We start from the raw sequence: 23,290 nt of genomic DNA, 5'->3' as shown, positions 1-23,290 counted from the left end.
CTAGGTAAAGACAGGTAGCTAAAATTCAGTAGAATTTTCAGAAGATAGAACCTGACTTCCTTTTCTAAACTTTTGCTACTGTGGTCTGGTCTGAAAAGTAGGTGAAGTAGAATCAAGAATGACAGAGGTTGATGTCCATGAATTTGTTTTCCCGCCAGTTGAAATGTTTACAAAAGCTAACCATAGCTTTGAAGAGGTTGGGGGAGGGTACATGACTTGTTACCTAGACCACACTCCTAAAGCTATCATTACGGAGCCAGCTGGCACACTTCTTATTTCCGTTGTTTTAAAACTATTTCAGACCTCAAAATTAAAGAAACTAAGCAGTTGCCGGCTTTGGGGAAATCAGTTCATAATTTGGAGTCTAGTTGACCATGGGGCATATACAAGAGAGAAAAAAAAAAAAGTTATGTCTTCTTTTTCAAGGATCTAGATACTTGAAAACTATCCCTTGCTGAACTTCATCATGGAAACAGCCATAATTAAGTTTAGTCTTAATAACTTAATTAAGTCTTAATTAAGTTTAGTCATAATTAACTTAAGTCTAATTAAGTTTACAATGTCTATTGTTAAAAGGAATAGTTCTTACTGTGTGGAAGAAATTATACCCAGCAATTCTAGCCTATAATAGTCTGCAAAAATAACTCCTTAGTTGACTTTTGAAAGTAATGATAACATGATTTAAAACATAACGTTGGCACCAGAAAATTTAGTGCAGAAGACCAATCTGAGTATTGAGCTGTCGTGTCAGTAAAGCAGCGCATTGAATTTTTTTAAGCTAATTTAAATGAAAACGCTAAGGTTAAAAGTGGTAGCAGTGCCAATGACATAGGGATTTCTGCAAAATTAGATTACAGTCTTCTAGTGGCCATAAAAACTATATTATCCTTGACACTACTAAATCAGTCACTGCAAGAAAATTATCTTCACAAATTCAACTAGTACTTCTTGTTTGAACCTGAAGAGTTTGCTCTGTTTTCCTTCTATTAAAGAAACAGAAGAGGTGCTTTTTAACACATTTCTTGTCTGAAGAGGGATGAATTCTTCACAACCAGCTTTGTGACAGAGAATTCATACCATTTGCTTATAGTATCACCAAAGATATTTAATTTAAAAGAAAAAAAAAAGTTTGCAGAGTATTGAATTGTGAGATGCAATAACTTTTACAACTTGTCATTTAGCCACTTATTAACATCCAGTCATGACTTATTTAAACATAAGTATATTTTTGTGTTTGTGCAACACAGGTAACCATTTCCTGATACTTCTCTTCATTTTTCAGCAATTTCAGACATTTTTGATGAATACTTTTCATTTAGGATACTGTTTCTCCTGTTCAGTGAGAGTTTATTTATTGAGAACTGGTGTTCCTGGTCTGATTCTTCAGTAGAACAGCAGAGGACAATAGAAAACTCTTGCACTGATACAAAAAGAACATCAAATTCCACAAAACAAATTTAAGGCCATGACACCCTGAACATTGTCTCCCCTGGAGTAAATGTATATGATAAGAGCACAGATTTAGAATTTAGAGGGACCTTAGGTTGAATTCCAGCTACATTACATAGTAATTACATGAGCTTGGGAAAGCCATGTAACCTCTCTGCCCTGAGTTCCTTATTGATAAAAATGATATAATAGTTTTTGTAGGGATGGTATGAGACTTAAACTAAGTACAGACTACGATGCTTGACCCATAGAAAGCACTTGATGTATTGCATTATTATTATCATTAACGTCTTCACCAGTAGTATTTGTACATCCAAATTATATCCATGGAAGTAATAATTATTAAAATATACTGTCTTATTTTCAGTCTTGACTCTTAGAGCATACTGTTTTCTCTGTCTGAAAGACCTTAAGATATTTATTAACTTTGAAGATTTATTTTCAATACTTAAGAAGTGGTAGATGAGTGAAAATGATTAACAAATAATCTTCACTTATCCTGGCAGACTGATTGATGCCACTGATTGCTGTCACTGCTAGCAACCTTATAAGAACATAGAGTACTGGACTTTGACTTGGTGTGGTAACCATTGGTTGGCTTTTTTTTTTTTTTAACCTAACAGAGTTTGAATTCCTTGAGGATAAAGATATAGTCTAATTCATCTTTGTCTACTAGTCTCATGTAACTACAGAGTCTGGCATATAGTAGGTGTTCAATGTTTGCTAAAGAAGGGACAGTTTCTATGACATTTTATTATTTTTTTTAAATAAACAATTTTTTAGAACAATTGTGGGTTCATAGCAAAATTGAGTGGAAAGTACAGAGAGTTTCCATATAGTCACTTCCCCCACTATCAACATCCAGCATCAGAATGGTATTGCTGTGACTGATGTACCTACACTGACCCATGATGATCCCCCTAAATCCATAATTTGCATTAGGGATAACTCTTGGTATAGTACATTCTGTGGGTTTTGACAGATGTGTAATGACATGCATCCACCATTATAATATACAGAATAGTTTCACTGTCCCAAATCCTCAGTGCTCCACCTATTTATTACATCTTCCCCCCTAACCCCTGACATCCACTGATCTTTTTACTGTCTCCATAGGTTTTCCTTTTCCAGACTATAGTTGGAATCATACAACCTGTAACCTTTTCAGATTGGTATAATTCACTTAGTAATATGCACTTAAGATTCCTGGATGTCTTTTCATGGCTTGATAGCCCATTTCTATAAGCACTGAGTAATATTCCATTGTCTAGGTGTGACACAGTTATTTGTCCATTCACTTGGTGAAGAACATCTTGATTACTCCTCAGTTTTGGCAATTAGGAATTAAGCTGCTACATCTGTGTGTACATTTTTGTGTGGATATAAGTTTTGAACTCATTTTGGTAAGTAAATACCAAGGAGGACAACTGCTGGATCATAATGTAAGAGTATGTTTAGGTTTGTAGGAAGTCACCAAACTATCCTCTAAAGTGGCTGTACCATTTTGCAATCTCACCAGCAATGGATGAGAGTTCCCGTTGCTCCACAGCCTGTCAGCATTTTGTATTGTCAGTGTTTTGTACTTTTAGCCATTCTAATAGGTGTGTAATGGCATCTAATTGATGTTTTAATTTGAAACTCTCAGTGACATGTAATATTGAGAATATTTTCATATGCTATTTGCTATATATATATATATATATGTATATATATATATATATATATATATATATATATATATATATATATATATATATATATATATATCTCTTCTTTGGCGAGGTGTCCCTTCAGTTCCTTTGCCCATTTTCTTACTGTTGCTAATTTTCTTACTGTTAAGTTTTAAGATTTATTTTGAGTATCAGTTCTTTTTCAGATATATCTTTTGCAAGTATTTTTCTAAGTCTGTGGCTTGTCTTATTCTCTTCTCTTGACATTGTTTTTGTACAGCAGTGTTTTTTTTTTAATTTTAATGTAGTCCAGCTTATCAGTTATTCCTTTTATAAACATACCTTGGGTGTTATATCTAAAAAGTCATTTTCATACCCAAAGTCATCTAAATTTTCTCCTGTTATCTTCTAGAAGTTTTATAGTTTTACATTAAATTTAGGTCAATGATCCATTTCGAGTTAATTTTTGTAAAGAGTGTGTTATGGAGTGAATTGTGTCTTTCCCAAATTTATAGGTTGAAACCCTAACCCTCATGGAGGCTGTATTTAGATAGAGGGTCTTCAAGGACAAAATTAAGGTTAAATGAAGTCATAAGGATGGGGCCCTAATCCAACAGAAATGGTACCGTTATAAGAAAAGATGTGCACTAACAGATAAAAGGCCATGTGAAGACACAACAAGAAGGTAGTGCTCAGCAAGCCCAGGAGAGAGGCCTTCAGAGAACTTAAATCTGCCAACACTTTGATCTTGGACTAGCAGCCACCCAGTCTGTGAAATTCAGTTATGACAGCCCAGATGACAAATATAGATTTTAAAGTCTGTGTCTAGATTCATTTTTTTGCATGTGTTCCAGTACCATTTGTTGAAAAGTTCATCTTCTTCATTGTATTGCCTTTGATTCTTTGTCAAAGATCAGATGATTATATTCATGGTCTCTATTTATGGGCTATCTATTCTGTTCCATTGATCTATATATGTGTGTATTCTTTTGCCAATTCCACATTGTCTTGATTACTGTAACTTTACAGTAAGTCTTGAAGTCAAGTAGTGTCAGTCCTCCTTCAATATTGTCTATTCTTTTACCTCCCATATAAGAGGTATTTTACTTCTTCATATAAACTTTAGAATCAATTCATCAATATCTGCAAAATACCTTGCTAGGACTTTGGTTGAGACTGCATTGAATCTATTGATTAAATCGAGAAGAATTGACATCTTGACGATATTGACTCTTCTTGATGATTATGGAATATCTCATTTATTCAGTTCTCCTTTAATTTCTTTCATCAGAGTTTTGTAGTTTTCCTCACATGGATATTGAGCATATTTTGTTAGATTTATTCATAAGCATGTCATTTTTGGGGAGGTGGTAATATAAATGGTGTTGTGTTTTTATTTCAGATTTCACTTGTTCATTGCTGGTATATAGCAAAGCAATTGACTTTTGTATGTTAACCTTGTATCCTACTACCTTGCTATTCTTGCTTACTAGTTACAGTTTTTTTGTTTTGTTTTGTTTTGTTGTGGATTCTTTTGGATTGTCTATGTAGACAATTATGTCTTTTGCAAAGACAGTTTTATTTCTTTTTTCCCAATCTGTATACCTTTTATTTCTTTTTCTGATCTTATCACGTTAGCTAGGACTTCCAGCAAGGTGGTGAAAAGGTGTGCTAAGTGGAGACATCCTTACCTTTTTCCTGACCTTAGCAAGAAAGCTTCCAGTTTCCCACCACATTTTAATTATTATAATGATTTTACATATGAGAATCATACTCTACCATAGAAAATATTTCAAATTGAGTTCATTGCTAGTGTTTCATGGGCCTATTTTCAGTCATAGATTACTACATTTTCCTACCTGTCACACATTTAGAAAAAAACACCTTTGTCTTGGTATGGTCTCTTTCCTAACCCAATTAAAATTCATTCCAGAAGTGGGACATGTCATATTATTCTTTACCACTTAGTGTCAGAAATTCTTGGCTTTAAGAATTTGATCACTGTATTTATATTTTATTTAACCTCTCCATTTAGTCCTATTCATTCTTCAAAAAGGAGGATAAAACACACAGTCTAATAATACCCATCCCATTTAATTCTGCCTTTCTTAAAATGGAAAACAGCACTACATTAAATTGTAAATTTACAACTAAAACTCTGATTTAACATGTCCTTTTGCAGACAAATTGATGATTTGGTTGAACATTAACAAAGCTATTTTAGTGCTACACCTTGGGAAAGAGTACTCTAAGATTAGGGAACAACAAATAAGAGAGAGAAAGATAGAAAAGTTATTTGTATTTAAACCCCAAGGTAGCAAAAATAACCTAAAAATCAGAAATTATTGTTGAGTTCCACACATTATGTTCAGCATTTAATCTCAGTTTGTTGTATGAAGGTCACCATTTGGAAGCTGCACTTTGTGTTACTTATATTCATAAAGGGATTGATCATGTGTTCTATCTGTGGTAACTAAAAGATTGTGATAAATGTTGCAAGACATTTTACTTTTTTAAAGTAATTAGGGACTTCACTGGTGGTGCAGTGGTTAAGAATCCACCTGCCCATGCAGGGAACATGGGTTCAAGTCCTGGTCCAGGAAGATCCCACATGCTGTGGAGCAACTAAGCCCGTGCACCACAACTCCTGAACCTGTGCTCTAGAGCCCGTGAGCCACAACTGCTGAGTCTGCATGCCACAACTACTGAAGCCCGCAGGCCTAGAGCCAGTGCTTCGCAACAAGAGAAGCCACCGCAGTGAGAAGCCCACGTGCCACAACTAGAGAAACCCCGTTCACAGCAACGAGGACCCAATGCAGCCAAACATTAATTAATTAATTAATTGATTGATTGATTTTAAAAAAATAATAAAGTACAATTAATGATAGTACTATATAGCAACTTGGTTACAATACTGAAAGTCACCCAAAAGATTTTACACGAATACAACTCAGGTAAAGATACCACATTAGAAATCTAGAAATGTCTTTCATAACTCTAATTTGGTTGATTATATGAGATAGGGAACGTGTGCAGAAGTTGCAAAATGTGAATATAGTCCCCAATTTTCATTTTAGAAGAAAAAAATAGCCTGTAAGAAAATTAGTATGTTTTATTTTATTTTTTATCCCAGTTTTCAAGTATGATTTTAAGCCTTCTTAATTTTTGAAAGAATGGTGTCCATTTCTCATTTGTGTACATATCAGGAAAACACAAGAAAGTAGGCCCACAATGGTTAAAATATTAAAGATTTTGTTCATTTGAATGTTCCTTGTGTTCATTAAACTTTACTAGACAGTGTAACCTTGAGTACTGCCAGCATTAGATTGCTTAGAATTCCAAATCTGATCTTTAAATTCACCTCCAGTGTGTGACTGGGTTTACTATGTAATTTTTCTTTTCAGATATGCCATTATTGTAGTCTTCCACCTAAACCCTAAGAATACTGTTATTAACTAGCTTTTAAGTTCCTCAATAAAGCAATGTTTAGGATGTACATAAAAACACTGCATTTTTATTAAACAGCCCTAGAGGAATGAGGAGTTATTTTAACAGTCACATTAACAGTATAGTTCTATGGCTCTTTTCAATTAGCATTAGCTTGCCAACCTCCTTAAGTACTGGCACCATGTCCAAGTGTGCTTATTAATAGATTTTTCCCATTTTACATTTTAACCAATATCATAGAACTCTTTTAAAAACATGTCCTAGATTTTTCAAGGTAAATAATAACCCTCTCCTCTCTCTTCTCTCCCCCTCCCCTTCTCTTCATTCCATCTCTATCTCTCTCTTTACCCTTAAACCCCTGTTTTCTGAGGATAAGCCACATGTGGAGAGAAAGAGATATAGATAGATAGATAGATAGATAGATAGATAGATAGATAGATAGATTAGATGAAACCACAAAAAAGACATGAACTAGGGCTATGTTAATGGTGACACAGAAAGGGAATAGATTTGAAAACATTTAAATTTAAAGTTTATAGAACTGGATGATTGATTGTCATGGAGGTGAACAATCGTGAGAAAAAGGTTTGTAATATAGAAGAATTATCAGTTTCCAAATAAATATGTTTAATTATAGCTAAGTTTTATTTAAAGCTTTGTGTGGGCCATGTACTTGCAAAATTCTTTTTCGTATGCTGTTCCATTTAATCCTCGAAACTTTTTAGAGCCAAGGAAACTAAGATCCAGGGACGGACGTTAAGAAACTTGCCAAAGGACATATCTATAATACGTGCTGAGTGGGATTTACGGCCAGACATTCTGATGCCAGAGACCATTCTGTTAATGAATACCACCTTTCCTTTTGGTATGCCGGTTTTGAGATGCTTATGCTCATCTAGGTGGAGATATCCAGCAATGTGTTGGATATTGGATTCTGAAATTCAGGAGGGATGGATTTTGGCATTTGGTAGACTTCCCCAAGGAGCAAGAGCATGTTTAAAGCAGTGTCCACAGATAGAATGCCAGGAGGTACCAACATGTACAGGAAGGGCTGAGGAGAGAGAATACAGTAATGAGATAGAGAAAAAACATTCACAGAAGGGGAATAGGAGTCAGAAGATGCAGAGTAACCAATGTCAAGGGTGGTAGATAGCTTCAAGAAATAGAAAATGACCAGCATCAATGCATACATTAGCACAGCATACAGCAGATGAATCAGTTGTAAGGAAAGAATGTCATGTCCATTGGGTAGACTATTAGATCATTTCAAATCTTCTCTAAGAGCAATTCTAGTAGAGAACTGGGGAAAGATGAGATTGCAGTAGGTGGAGAATAGGTTGGCAGGGAAGAATTGTGGGGTTTTAATGGGCTAAAATTATAAGACTGTCCAACAGATACTTTTACATATAGTGTTTTCTCCATAAGCATTATTATGTTTATACACATTCCTTTTTGCAGTGGAGCCTGTGCCTAGAGTAGCATACAGAAATTTCACACAGAGATGCCACTAGAAATAACCTAAACTGTGACCTCTAACTTTTTATCAGTGGGGGCAGATTTTGATGGAACAATATTTTGAAGATTTTTCATGTAAACCTCAGAAAATGCAAGAGATATATTTAAGTCCACCAAGAGGTTCATTTGGTAAAGCAAAAATGCCACAATCTTTTAAAATCAGTACTTTTTCTAAAACTGAAAACTTCACACATTTTGCATTTCATTTGCTAACTTTCACAGCAGGCTTCCCAAAATCCAGCTTCCTACTGAAGTGTGTTTCCAAGCAATTTTATTTGGAAATTGAGAGCTGTCGTGACCTTTTCATGGGTTTTAACTCTATATCCTAAAAGACTTCAGAGACAATACTCGACAGGTGACCAAACATTCCAGAATAATAGGATTCCTATTTTTAGATAGCATTTCCTGTAACTAAATAATAATAATAATAGATTATTCAATCAGTTTTCTTTTAAAAGGCCTTCTGGAGAAGCAGTGTTTACATTTGAGTTTGCTTGACATTTACCACTTTGTGTGTTCCATTAAGTATCATTACACGAGGCCTTTTACATCTAGCAATATATGGCTCTAAAATAGAAAACTCCAGTTGTTTCTGGGCTCAGGACTCTGAATCAAGATTCACAAAACTATAGTAAGATAGCACTTTAGATCATGTGCTGCAAGGAAACTTAGCCCTTCTCAGAGGTTTGCTGAGGCTCCACTCGGAATGAAACACGTTTTATCAGAGAGGAAAGATTTGAACTGGGAAAACCATTCATCCCTTTCATTCATTTTATTTATTCAAGTTTCCTGCAACCCATTATTTTTAAGAAAAAGTCTTGGGGCTTCCATGGTAGTGCAGTGGTAAAGATCTGCCTCCCAGTGTGGGGGACATGGGTTCGAGCCCTGGTCCGGGAAGATCCCACATGCCACAGAGCAACTAAGCCCGTGCACCACAACTACTGAGCCTGCGCTCTAGAGCCCACGTGCTACAACTACTGAAGCCTGTGTGCCTAGGGCCCATGCTCCACAACAAGAGAAGCCACTGCAATGAGAAGCCTGCGCACCACAATGAAGAGTAGCCCCCACTTGCCGCAACTAGAGAAAGCCTGTACACAGCAACGAAGACCCAACACAGCCAAAAATAAATAAATAAAATTAATAAATTTTAAAAAAAGAAAAACGTCTTGTTTTATAGGTGGTTAAAAATGTGTGTCTGGATCACTAGCCTCATTTTACAGTTGAAGCAAACTGAGGCCTAAAGATGCAAGAGGACTTGCCCAGGGTCACATCATCAATTACTGGCAGAATGTGTTAATGCAAGTTCTTCGGGCTGCAAGCTAAAGAAACCAAATTTAACTTACTCAAGAAGAAATGAGGACTCATTGGAAGGATACTAGACTATCCCACAGAATCCAAAGAAAAGTGTAACAGCCAAAACTTAGGTGGGAAGAAACCAGTGTAGCTATAGGAACAGCAGTTGTCAGGGCTTCTCTGCAGAAAACGGCCTTAAGGAGACTCTGCTGCCACAGCAGGAGCTGATGTGGTCAACTCCCTCAAGGGAACATCTGCTTGGATGAGCTTAATTGGCAGGTGACTCTGCTTCTGAGTCTAAAGACTGTGGGATTAGCAGAGCCATGGCCTCTGACCAAATTCTTATGTCTCATACGCAACTGCAGCTCACACATGGCACGGTGTCCACATTGCCTGGTCTTCTACTTACATTCTCTTTGCTGACATTAGCATTACTTGGGGAGATTTAAAAAATACCAATACTTAGGCTCTATCCCTCAGACATGATTTACTCACTCTGAGCAGGGCTGGGACCTGTTCATTTGTTTGAGATGATGCTGCCTCCAGCAGAAGTTAAGGGGGAAGGAAGGGAGTAATGATCTCCAATGATTGAAAGAGGACAACATCTCTTGACAAGGAGCTCAGAAACCATCCAGATCCTTTATTCCTATACTTGTGCAGGTTGGATTAACCAAGGGAATCTGTTCTAAAATGCAAATTACAAATCCCCATTCTAAACCCGCTGAAAGTGTGAATAAATAAGAGAGGATTCCCCAGAACCTGTATTTTTTTTTAAACTCTCTTCAGATGTTTCTCATCTAGACATACCAGCACTGGACCTGCAATTCTGAGCACCAGATCATTGACTGTGATCATTCTAGGCCAGTGATTCTTAAACTTGAGCATACATCAGCATCACCTGGAGGGCTTGTTAAACTACAGCTTGCTGGGGCCCACCCTAGGGGTTTCTGATTCAGTATATCTGAGTTGGGGTCTGAGAATTTTCATTTCTAGTACGTTCCCTGGTGATGCTGGTGCTGCTGGAGCTGCTGGTCCACGCACCACATTTTAAGAATCATACCCTTAAGAGATTAGTGCTGATTCTCTCTTGGAAACCAGTTGTAAAAGGCTTCTAAAGTCAAATCCATGACAATGATTCTGGAGGAAAGCAATGATAGCTACTTCAGAAGAGGAAAAAGAAGCGAGGTCAGCGAAAAAGGAAATGACTCATGAATGTTAAAAATACAGTTCTACTGCACAATGTGAGGCATTACTGAACATACAGTCTTCTAATCTCGCGTGTCTTAAATTGACCTAACATGGTTGGAGTTGCTAATACTTGGCATATTTCTTTGAAATGAGTCCTAGTACCCCATTCTACATCTTTCCAAGAGATAACCAGTGCTTTTGAGCATTCATCATATGATCTCTTTCCAAATACCTATCAAGGGTTTTTCTCATTATCTGCATGGACGTTTGTTAAATTATTCTAAATCATTAAGTTAAATTATAAATATGAATTATCATAAATATTTTGTTAACTATCCACTTATCTGTGCTGAGCACTGAGAAAACAAACATGAAAGTGAGAGATTTGGTTTTTAAAGATGTATCACCCATATAAATACACACTCAGGTGGTATACACTACAAACCAGATACAAATTGATCAAGACATTGTCTTCCTGTATTCCAGGCCTGGTTACCTCCCCAGAGCGATCATCTAATACCAAGGTCCCAAGCAACATGTTATAGAATTTTCCTTCCAGTTTAAATCCAGTTATATTTTCTATGGCAAATAACCAAGCACTTTTGGCAAAGACAGCATTTACATAAAAGTGAAGCTACTAGGGTGACTTTTTTTCCTTTTTATTTTAAAGTACATCTACATCTGGGAAAAAATGGCAGGTAAAGTCCTTTCTGAAATTTAATACATGGTTTAATACCTTCATTCGTTAAAATGTCAGCTGCCAAACACACAGCACAAGCCAACATTGTTTCTAGGGAGTAGGGATCTTGCCAACTTGGAAGATAATGACTCTAAAGGGAGTTCTAAGTATCCAAGAGTGAACAAAGTTCTCCTTTTCTGTAACTTGATGCCTACTAAGGTAGAGGTATAGGAAAAGACAGGATGGGCCTATGCTGTAATTGCGACTTTGACATTGCAAAAATGGACCATGATTTCCCCGCTTTCCAGGGTGATGCTTTTAATGATCTTTTTTTCCAGGGGTGATGAGTTTAAGTAGTCATACATGAAATTTAATTCTGATATTGTAGTAAAGCTGTCAACTTTCACCCTCACAACAAACTCATGAAGTAGACAGAAGAGATTGTTGTCTTTTTTGAATGATGAAAAGACTTTGGCTTATCTAACCAGCATCACAAAGCTGGGAATCCAAGAACCAAACCAGAAGTTTCAGATTCTAATTTAGTCCTTTCTCCATCTGCCCCTTCACCTTCACCATTAAAGTTATCAGTAGCTTGTCTTTGCCCCTGTGGGCTATATTACAAAATCCCACCAACTGGGTGGCTTATGCACAATAGACATGTATATCTCACAGTTTTGGAGGCTGGAAGTCTGAGATCAGGGATCCAGCCTAGTCTGATGAGCATCCTCTTCTGCGTGGCAGACTTATCATATCTTCACATAGTGGAGGGGGCAAGGGAGTTTTCTGGGGTCTCTTTTATAAGAGCATTATTCTGATTCATGAGGTCTCTGCCTTCATGACCTAAACACATCCCAAATGCCCACACATCCCCACCTCCTAACACCATTACTTTGGGCACTAGGATTTCAACATATGATTTTGGTGGGGACACAAACATTCAGACCATAGTATAGTCCATGTGGGGAAAGTTCAGCTTTGAAATCAGAGAGATGAGATTAAAACAGGACTCCCCCATCAGTGTGACCTTGCCTTCTTTACCTCTCTGAGCCTCAGTCTCCTCACTTTTAAATTTGGATAAAGATACAGACATCACAAGATAATTTTGAACACAGAATAAGATATCTGACGTTATCATTCCTACACACACACACACACACACACACTCCATCACTTACGAAATTGTGAGAGCAGGGATTTTGCTTTGCTTCCTGTTGAATCTGCCATGTCTAGAAAGGACCTCTTCAATGATGGAAGAAATGAATCTGTAAAACTTACCAAATACCTGAAAACTGGTATTGTTATTTACTTCCTCTTCTACATTTTTGACTTCTACATGCTTAATTGTAGAATTTTCTAAGGACCTGATTTTATAGTCTACTTTGTCTGACAGACACAAAGTTCTCTCGCAACCACAGCAGAAATCAAACTCATGGGATGACTGCACATCCATGGGGGATAGCTGGTATCTGAGACAGGATGTAAATAATAAATTTAGTGTTTGAAAATTGCACATAGGTCTTTTGATTTTATTAACCTAGACAACTTATAATAATTATGATAAACAGACATTGTCATTAAATATAGCAGCCATTTGATAAGATTAAGCGTAATGTACTACATCTTCCTTTCCACCCAATTCAGTATAATAAATTACCCTTAGGCTTCTAAATGAAGCATTTTATAATCGAGCAAAACAAACCGATTTTTAGGGGTCCTTATTTATATGCAAAGCTGACTTTTTGAGAATGGTAAACTTGATTAAAATCTCTCTAAGTGCAAATCACAAATACCTTCTTCTCACAAGCCATAACCATCCTATTAATGTATAATTTATTGCATACAAGGATAGTAGAATTCTAATGTGCTTATGATCCAGATGGAAGAAAGAGTTAAATAGAGAAAACAATAAACCATATAAAATGGGAAGAAAATGGAATTGAAATTTGACAAATATTGTACAAGATAGTATCCCAGCTGGTACAGATGCTATAGGAAAACAGAGATTGGGTTAGAGTATCATAGTGAAGTCAATCTCAGGAGAATTTTAAAAGACGTAAATTTTCATGGAAGTTCTAGATGTAGAGAGGAAAAAATTACTAGTTCAGAAAAAGCATGAACAATATATTAGATGTGGAAAACAACTTTGCAAATGTGGCCCCTTTGAGTCTGTTTGCATTACTCAGAATCATAGGTCCCTTTTGGCTCCCACCCAACAACTAAGAGATGATGTCCTAGGTGAGTGGGCTTCTTCCCAACTGCATGTCATTTATAAAAAAAGAAACATGCAACTTTTAAACGAAAGGACACATGAGTGACAGGCTTAACCTAGGTATCATTAAAAGGCAAGGCCCAGTTTATCTCAATCGTGACCTCTGCAAATAACCACATTTCACATGGCTCTTCTGGGTCCCACTTTAGAAGTGAATCCAGCAGAGATGTTCTCCTGGGAAGAAGACTTAAGGATTCAAAATTCTTGATTTATGGCCTCCAACCAGCCTCTTCATGAGCATACATGTTACATACACATAAAATTAGCTTTATTCCCTATTTAGAAATAGAGACTACTACTAAGAAGGGTACCTATTATTGAGTCAGAGCACATGATACTATTTATTCTCTAGTAAAGGTAAGCATCGGATAAGGGCCTCCAGATTGGCCCATGCTTGTAGGAAGTTGTTCACATAGTGGAATGGCTTTGAACATTGGTTTGCCTGCATCTAGGCTTGAAACTCTTGTACTCTTCTCAGTATAACATTTACTCATTCACTCAAAATTGCTTACCTGTCACCAATATGTGTGATCCCCGGTGCTTTGTGCTAAGATAATTTTAAGTTATTTTAAGTACTTTAAAATTATGAAATATTTCAATTGTATACAAGAACAAAAAAATGATACCCATGGTTTATACAAATATATTTTATTTAAAATATATTTATAGGACATGAACAATGGTGGAACTCTGCCCCGGGGATGCAGTGATGAGCAAGATGGACACAGCCCCACCCTTAAGACAGGTAATTAAAGAAGACAGGCAATAGATTCTTATAAATGACATGATAGCCAAAGCCCAGGATGATGGTACCATATGACAGAGTGAAGGAAAGCTTCCTGGAGGGTGAAATGTATCTTTCCTCTGAACTCAGCATAATAAATCACCCTTAAGCTGCAGAATGAGGCATTTTACAATGGAGCAAAACAAACCAATTTAGAGTCTATATTCATAAGGAAAGCAGGGTTTTTGAGGCTTATAACACTGATTTGGAGCTATAAAGAGTGCTCCAGGAGGGGGAATGAGGTGTGAAAAGACCGGGTCACTATTCCTCTCGCCAGCCAGGTGATGGAGTAAGTGCTTAATGTTCAGTCTGGACAAGGAGCCCCTGCACAGAGAGGGTGCAATACCAGTACAGGTGCTATCAGCCTAAAGACTGTTGGTTCTTTTCAAATGAAAACATCTTAAAAACAGTTCACCTACAGACAAACCCAGAACATGGTATTTTGATAATATGTATCAGTTTAACTTTAAATGTTGTCCCAGAGTGCTCATTTTTCTGGCTAAGCAGGATTGGTAGACTCAGTGCTACGGTTTTGATTGAAAGCAACAGAGAAAAGAGATACTGATATTACACACCTCTGAGTACTTTCAGGTTTGGGCAGCTTTCTGCAAAGGGCAGGTTGTGAGGGCGTCAACAGGCAGATGTGGGAGGCAGAGAGAGAACTGGACCTGCAGTCAGGATGCTAGGGCTCAAATTCTTCTTGGCCACGTATTCTATGTGATCTTGCAGAGTTACCATTATGGAAGCTCAGTTTCCTCATATGTAAGATGGACACAGAAATATATTGCTTGTCACAGGATTTATAGGACACCAAGCAAGACAAGACCTGTAAAATGTCCATGCTTTAAAAGTAGTACAAAAGTTTGGGATCATTGGGTACAAGTCAGAGTTCCTGAGGGAGCAGGATTTTCCCAGCTAATAAATTGTCCTGTAAATTCACACTCTAAACAACTGCCATTTGGGGCCATTCTGCAAATCCCTAACTAGTACCCCTCAAAATTACCAAGGTCATCAAAAGCAAGGAAAGTCTGACAGATTGTCACAGCAAGCAGGAGGCTAAGGAGAGACTTTTTTTTTTTTTTTTTTTTTTTGCGGTACGCGGGCCTCTCACTGTTGTGGCCTCTCCCGTTGCGGAGCACAGGCTCCGGATGCGCAGGCTCAGCAGCCATGGCTCACGGACCTAGCCGCTCCGTGGCATGTGGGATCTTCCCGGACCGGGGCACGAACCCGTGTCCCCTGCATCGGCAGGCGGACTCTCAACCACTGCGCCACCAGGGAAGCCCTAAGGAGACATTTTGACTGAGAGTTATGTGGTATCCTGGATGGGATCCTGGAACAGGAAAAGCACATAAGATGAAAAACAAGGAAATCTAAGCACAAACTTTAGTTAATAATAATGTATCAATGTTGGTTAATTCATTTTAGCACATGTACAACATAAGATATTAATAAAAAGGGACACTGGTTGTGGAGTATATAGGAACTATATTTTCACAGTTTTTCTGTAAAACTATTCTGAAGAGTTCATTGCAAATTTTTAAAATAGCATTATGAAAAATTCCCATTCATTGATTTAGCCAACAAAGCAGTATTGGCCAAACACACTGTTCTAGGAACAGGTGATAGAGGGATGAACAAAATGAAGCCCTAGTCCTCCCTCAAAGAGTTGGTACACCAGTGGGGGAAAGAAAACAAATGAAATGTAAATATATTTAAAATTCTATCATGTGGTGCTAAGTGCTATAAAAAAAGAAACACAGCATAAGAGTGATGGGGGGGAGAGATTGACAAGGTGGTCAGGACAGGCCTTTTGTGTTCAGCCCTTTTGGTCAGGAAGGACCCATGAGCAGATGAGAATAAATGGGTGGAGAGGGACAGATAGCCATGCAAAAACCTGTGATGAGTGCAGCTATGCAGAGGTAACAATAAGAGGTCTGAAACCAGAATAGGCTAGGGGAGATCTAGGAATAGTAAGGAACCTTCTGTCATTGGACAAAAGACAGAAAGGGCCAGAGCATGAGCAGATGAAATCAGCAAGGTAGCCAGCCAGGCACCATATTGTAAAGAGCCTTGTAATCCAAAGTAACTACTCTGGATTTTTAATTTTATTTATTTATTTATTTGCGGTACGCGGGCCTCTCACTGCTGTGGCCTCTCCTGTTGCGGAGCACAGGCTCCAGACGCGCAGGCTCAGCGGCCATGGCTCATGGGCCCAGCCGCTCCGCGGCATGTGGGATCATCCCGGATCAGGGCTCGAACCCACGTTCCCTGCATTGGCAGGTGGATTCTTAACCACTGCACCACCAGGGAAGCCCTATAGCAGCTTTTTTGATCATACTCCAAACTGGAAACATCCAAGTTATCTATCAACAAGTAAATCAATAGAAAAAGAAAGTGGTATATTCATACAGTGAAATGCACACAGCATTAAAAAGCAACAAACTACTAAATTACAGAATAATGTAGATAAATCTTAAACATATTTTACTCAGTAAAAAAGCGTCAGACACAAAAGCATGCACACACTGTGCAATTCCATTTAAATGAAGTTCATGAGCAGGAAAAGCTAACCCATAGTAATCCATCGATCTATCGACCTATCTATCATAATTCAACTTTTAAAGGACTCCTTTACTTGCTCTTGACAGAAAGGCTTCATTCCAGATGAATGAAAACAAGAGACAGCTTCCTGCTTTTGACCCAACTTCCTTGATCCTAAAGTACAGTACTCAATAATTGTAGACTGAGTGAACTAAGAGCTAAATAAAATGACTTAGAAACTAAAGCATCCTTCTCTGAATATGGGACTTTCAGGGGTGAGCCTACCCCTCTATCCTTAGGTAGAAATTCTCCAATCTGAAACCCTTGAGGCAGCACCTATACATGCTCCACCATCTTGTTTTTTCTTTCTTTCTCTTCTCAAACCTTTATCCAACACCTTTGTTAATTAACCTGAAACACACATACTAATTTCAAGACAGCATTTTTTGAGGCATCTTGTTCATTTCTGTCCCAGGCACCAACTAGATTACAATAATTATATGTCACAGCACTTACTGGGTTCTTACTATACACTGAGACCTTAACCTAGGTGTCAGAGACAGAAGGAAATCATACATTATTACTCCTAGAGAAATTCATATAGGGAGAGACATAAAAATAATAGTGATAAGGACCTCAGTGGAAGTAGAAACAGAAGATTCTAAACCAGACTGGGGTGGGAGCATGGAGATAATCAGATAAGCTTTCATATATTTAATCTGGAAACCAGCACAAAATGTATTAACATTGGTTTAAAAAAATAGTGTTACTATGTAAGAGTTTGACAAGCAAGCATTCAAGTTCCTCTGTCACAAGAATCATGAGAACTTAATTAGAATTATCCTTTGTGCATCTAATATACCTAAGAGACAGATTACATGCTAAATTCAAGCTCAGTTAGATCATCCTTTGTTCTTAGGGTAGGTAGAAGAGTTTTATTTTTTTTTAAAAGCTCCTCATTTATGTAAACAAAAAAACACATACAGGTTTACCACTGTCAACATTCAATATGCAAATATGTATTTTTGTCATGCATATGAGATTATATTCTATAAGGTATTTTGGAATCTACTTTTTGAACATAATTAACATCACCTACACTTTTCTAAGCCAGTTAATATATGTCTACACCATCACTTTTATTACACAATAATCCATGGCATGAATATAACATGAATTATACAATCAATCCCCTATTGGTGGACATTTAGGTTGTTTCCAGTTTTTCACTTTTATGACATGAATGACCTAATTTTGCCTGGAAATGAGGCTTAGCCAGGTGGTTGCCCCATGTTACTTTCAGAATTCCATTTAAACAGTTTTCTCCTGTTCCCTTCTAATGGGAGGTTATAAATGGCACTATTTAGTGAACAGAAAGGGTTTCTAAAAGCTCAGGTGCTACCTAGCAGCTGATGCTTGCAGGATTTCAGCTCACCTAATGTAAGGCTCGTTAATCAAGGCATAGGACTCAGCCTAAGAAGAAGTTGAGGGCAAGAGGGAGGGAAGACACCTGGGTATGAGTACAGATAACCAGTTATTAGCTCTGTGACCTTGAGTAAGTTATTTAGCCTTTCCAAAGCTTTATTTCCACACTTTCCAAAAGGAAATATTAATTCTCTATTCTCATGGAGTTGTTGAGAAAATCATGAAATAAGGACTGGGGGTAAGATTAAATTAATTTTCCAAAGCTGTTTGTTTATTTATGGCTTTGTCCACATGTCCTAATATTCCTGAGGATATCTAATGAATACAAGTAAAACTTTTGACAAACATTAAATTGTTTAATAAACAAATAAAAACCCCTCAAACTGGGCGTCCCTGGTGGCACAGTGGTTGAGAGTCCGCCTGCTGATGCAGGGGACACAGGTTCGTGCCCTGGTCCGGGAAGATCCCACATGCCGCGGAGCGGCTGGGCCCATGAGCCTTGGCCGCTGAGCCTGTGCGCGTCTGGAGCCTGTGCTCTGCAACGGGAGAGGCCACAACAGTGAGAGGCCCGCGTACCACACAAAAAAAAAAAAACCCTCAAACTATATGACATAATTCTAATGTTAATAGGTTTCATATAGGTATTAAGATTTTTCAAGGGACCTTTGCCCACAAAGGCTGTTGTACACAAACAGGAAGTTTTGCTGAGCCTCACTCTTCTCTCAGTGTAGGTATCAAATAAATTAGGCTTAAATCCAAGTCTTGAAGGAAGGGCCAGACTTTGAGGCAGGGAAGTCTGAGTAAAAATACTGTGCTATGGTGTACCTGAGACAGAGAACTTTCATGTCATCCTTTCTTTCTCTTTTTTGGCATTTGTTATCATGGTGATAAAACCACTATGCTTAATCAATTATCAAATTGGATCTCCCAAACTATAAGGGCTGCCAGACAGAAACTGAGTCTCTTCTGTTCACCTCCTTAAACTTAGCACCTCGCTGAGAAGAATAATAGTCAAATGACCATGTTTGGTGAAGCCTCCTACAACCATGGTGTTCAGAACAGTAAAAAGTTCTAGTTACTGATTAATTCTAGTTCTCTTAGAGCTGGGCTCACAGGTTGGCAAAATAGTGCTTTAAAGTTTAGAAAAAGTATTTCAGACATTATCTCATTTAGTCCTCACGTTGTGCAATGTGTGATATTGGATTCATTTTACACATTACAATATACAGCCCAGAGTGCATACGGCAGCTGGATCTGGTCTCTGGATCGTAGCCTAGCACCACTAGTAACTAACTGTTCACACCATGGATATGGAGGAGTATGATGCAATGATCCTGCAGGGGAGGACAAATAATTTTCTCAATACCCTTCTAGGTTCTTGGCTGAGAGCCCTCTGTAATAATAAGATTAAAAGGAGAAAAAAAGCAATTTTAATTACTTACATAGTACTTACGGGAGCCCCACAGATATGTGAGAGTCAAAATTCAGCCGTATGATTGAGGCTTGAGCTCAGGAAAGGGACAAGGATCTTGGGCTTCAAAGAGGCAATTCTCAGGATGGTAAGAAGAAGAAATGTTTGTAAACAAAGGTTGCCCTGCTTGTAGGTAAGTCTCTCAGGTTAAAAAGTGATCTCTGGAAATAGCTCTCTTCCTGACACAAACCCCATTTCTAATATTAACTTTCCTTACAAAAGGGTAACTTCTACTCTGTTTTTTAGAGCTTCTCCTGTGTCTGCAGTTTCTCAAAATAATCCTTACACAGATGAGGCCCATCTTGAGGTGGTATATTCTACCCTTCAGTCCTCTGGATTCTAAATGAACAGATCGTCATCAGTGGGCCATACTAAGCAAAGCACTGTCCCAGGCCCTGGGAAAGAAGTAGCAGACCAGGCCTAGTGTTTACTTTCACTGGGGAAATGTCCTTCCTCAAGGCTTCCCTAAATTAGGGGCAGTCCTGTCTAGGCCATGTTCTCAGGACTGTCCTTCCTTTCCTTTTGGTGGACACCTAACGAAAAGAGAGCATGGGCCAGAGGCACATGACGTAGCCTGAAGATAAACACACACACACACACACACACACACACACACACACACACACACGCTCACACACACCCAGGACAATCAAATTTTGCCGTAGGAAATCTAACCTAAGAAATGCAGGAATCAAGTAGCTGTCACAAAGAGCTGACCCTGAAAGGCCAGGATCTGGACAGCTGAGGCCACAGGGTGCGAACAGCAGCTGTATGGGGAGAGAAGCATGGGAGAAAGGAAGCCGTTGGGAGGAGATTGGGCTGAAGAAGAGCCCCAAGGGGAAGGTTTACAAATTCCAGCTCCCAAGGTCCCCTGAGCAAATTTCACGCCAGAATTAATTGTCCTAGAGGAGAGTCCCTACACTTTCTGGAACCTGATTGTTCAGCTCTTATGGGGTTCCTTGACACGTGTACTGAATTTAACTCCTCCACCTATTATAAGAAATAATTTGACTGAACTTCAGCTTCTTACAAGCACAATAACCTGCTAAATTATCTACTCGTGTGCTGATTGCAGCATTATTTGCAACATTGTTTGGAAACAATCTGAATGGCCATCATTAGTGGGCTGGTCCTATAAACTCTGGTATTTACTTTCTTCTGAATATAATATAGCAGGAAAGGAATTGTGGTATGTTCCATATAGTATCTACCGTATTTTCTTTTACTGATATAGTGTCTTGTATTCCATAGGAATTATATGTGTAGTAATATATAAATGTCTGTTATATATGTATTACTGTATAATATACAGATATTTAATTTTGTATATATTTGTATATAAATATATGCAATTTAATATGTATCATATTCCATAAGAACATAATTATTATAATACATATCTCATAGTATTGTTAAATAAAACAAAAAGTTTCAGTGCACACATAAAACAAAACTTTACATATATATGTACTATATATATATATATATATATATAGTACATATATATATATAGTATATAAATAGATTGGAAGGACACATATTAGGTTGAAAATAGAAGTTACCTTTTGGACAGGGTTAGAATTATAAAGAAAAGATTGAAGGGAATGACCTGTACATGTATTTCTTTCTTAGTTTCTTTTTATAATTAAAACTGATTTTTAAAACATTTTAAAAGAAAATCAAGTAAGTAAACCACAATTTTCCTGGTTTATATTTTATTTCATATCATTTTGTTTTTCCTCCTCCCATCCACACTGCTCCGTGAGTAATGAATAAGGCCATTTTGTGGTGAGTTCTCACCTCACTGTTCTAAAATAAGGGAATAAAAGGAGAATATTAAGTTACTCTGAGGTCTGCATCTGCTAAGGTTTTTTTTTCTTTTTTTTTTTAATTTCAACAATATGGACATGGACAAAAGTAAAACCTAAAGCTCGAGCATTTGAGTTTTCCATTAAATAATACCAATTACAGGACACTTTTCAAGCCATTTAACACAATGACCCAGAAGGTGCTTATTTTGTCTTTTAAATATTAAAGTACTTTTAAAAAATAGTCTTTTAATAACTCAAAAAATAATGGAGGTATTAAATCCATTTTATTCTGTACTGTGTATCTTTGTTGTAAGAGTGTGTGTACCAGAGTCCTCATATGGATGAAAATATGAACATATTTTAGTTAGCAATGGAGAAATCCTCTGGGTCCAGAATGTGCCAATTTAACAAGACGTTAACTTTAACAATTTAAATATGTTTATACTTGTATATATGCACATGGACATCAGGCTTTTAAAAACTCATTCTATATACATGGGAGAGGAGTTCAGAAATTCAAATAGTTGTACAAAGAGGCCTCTTTATTTATTTTTTCAGTAGAGTTCGTAACTCATTTATTAAAATAAGCACTGTATATATCCCTGTGCACAGTCAAGGAAATTCAAACTTGAGCCTTCCTATGACTTAGCAAGATGATTGATGGTATTCAGGAGAGGAGATGTGAAATCTAGAAGTCAGGGCTGGGGAAAAGACCTACTCCTCCCCAAGAATGGAGTCTGGATAGAGCTATTGAGACATTCAGTGTCTAGCAGTCAATATGGGAAAGTCAAGGAAATGTAGCACAGATGTACAACTTGGAAGAAGGAGCTCATCATGAGGACATTGTAGATATCCTGGACCACTCCCAAAGTCAACTGTGAAAAATTAGAGTTCGCATTGAGTTGTCCAAGATCAGGGTCCAGACTAGGGCCAGGGAACTAGCAGGAAATAGGTGAAGGGCTGAGGTTCTGGCAAAACAAAAGCAGAAGGTGGGATTTGTCAATGGAATAGGAAGAACTCAGTTGGTGATCCAAGGGTTATCTTGACTGGGTCAATGTAGTAGAGAGTAGGAGCCAACATCTTGGGGAGCCACAAGAGTGGTCTAAGCTCACCATTATCTTGTCTATCTCAGGTCCATTGGGAAAAAAAGCAAAGAAACAAAAAGCACTGATATTCACTAATGGGATAGAAATTGATCACATACCTCCTGCCCTGATCAGGAATATTTTAATAACTGGCATGAGACAGGGCTTAGGGGTTGCTTGTGGATCCCAAAGTGGAACTCAGTAGAAAAACTACCTACCAGTTTTGGAGATGTATTTAATATTTCTTGTATAGGTGTAATATTTGCTATTGCCTTAGTACATTTTTATATTCACTGAGAAGGCCCATAGCCTAGTTGGTAATAAAAATAAAACTCAATCCAATGCTACATCATCATAGTGATTTTACTCCTCTCCCACTTCAGAGTCCTCCCCAACTTGTAAGATCATAATCACCATTTTTGCAGAAACTCCAAGGCACTAGCTGGCATAATCTCCTACCATTAAAATGAATAACTAAATTCTAGAGCAGTTGAGTGACATGATCTGGGTCCCATAACCAGTAATGCTAAACCCAGAACTTAAATGCCGACCTCAGGGCCCAAGATAAACTTCCTTCCACTGTAGGCTGTCAACTTTCTGTGGAATTTCTTCTGTTTACCACCTCCCTCATTCAGCTTAATTATGTTTACACAATGTTAGTAG

The 23,290-nt window shown here is 37.6% G+C and overlaps 1 long non-coding RNA gene across 1 annotated transcript in view; it reads left to right on the top strand.

Moving 5' to 3' along the window:
* Nucleotides 1-23,290, top strand: part of LOC307179511 — a 490,390-nt gene that overhangs the window by 402,503 nt on the left and 64,597 nt on the right. The window contains exon 5 of the long non-coding RNA XR_013825417.1: nt 14,180-14,255. This is a non-coding gene — a long non-coding RNA (uncharacterized lncRNA). The remainder of the gene's footprint in view (nt 1-14,179; nt 14,256-23,290) is intronic.

Source organism: Stenella coeruleoalba (genome assembly GCF_951394435.1).
Source record: "Stenella coeruleoalba genome assembly, chromosome: 20".
Classification (NCBI taxonomy): Eukaryota; Metazoa; Chordata; class Mammalia; order Artiodactyla; family Delphinidae; genus Stenella; species Stenella coeruleoalba.
This window is presented reverse-complemented; position numbering and strand designations above follow the sequence as displayed.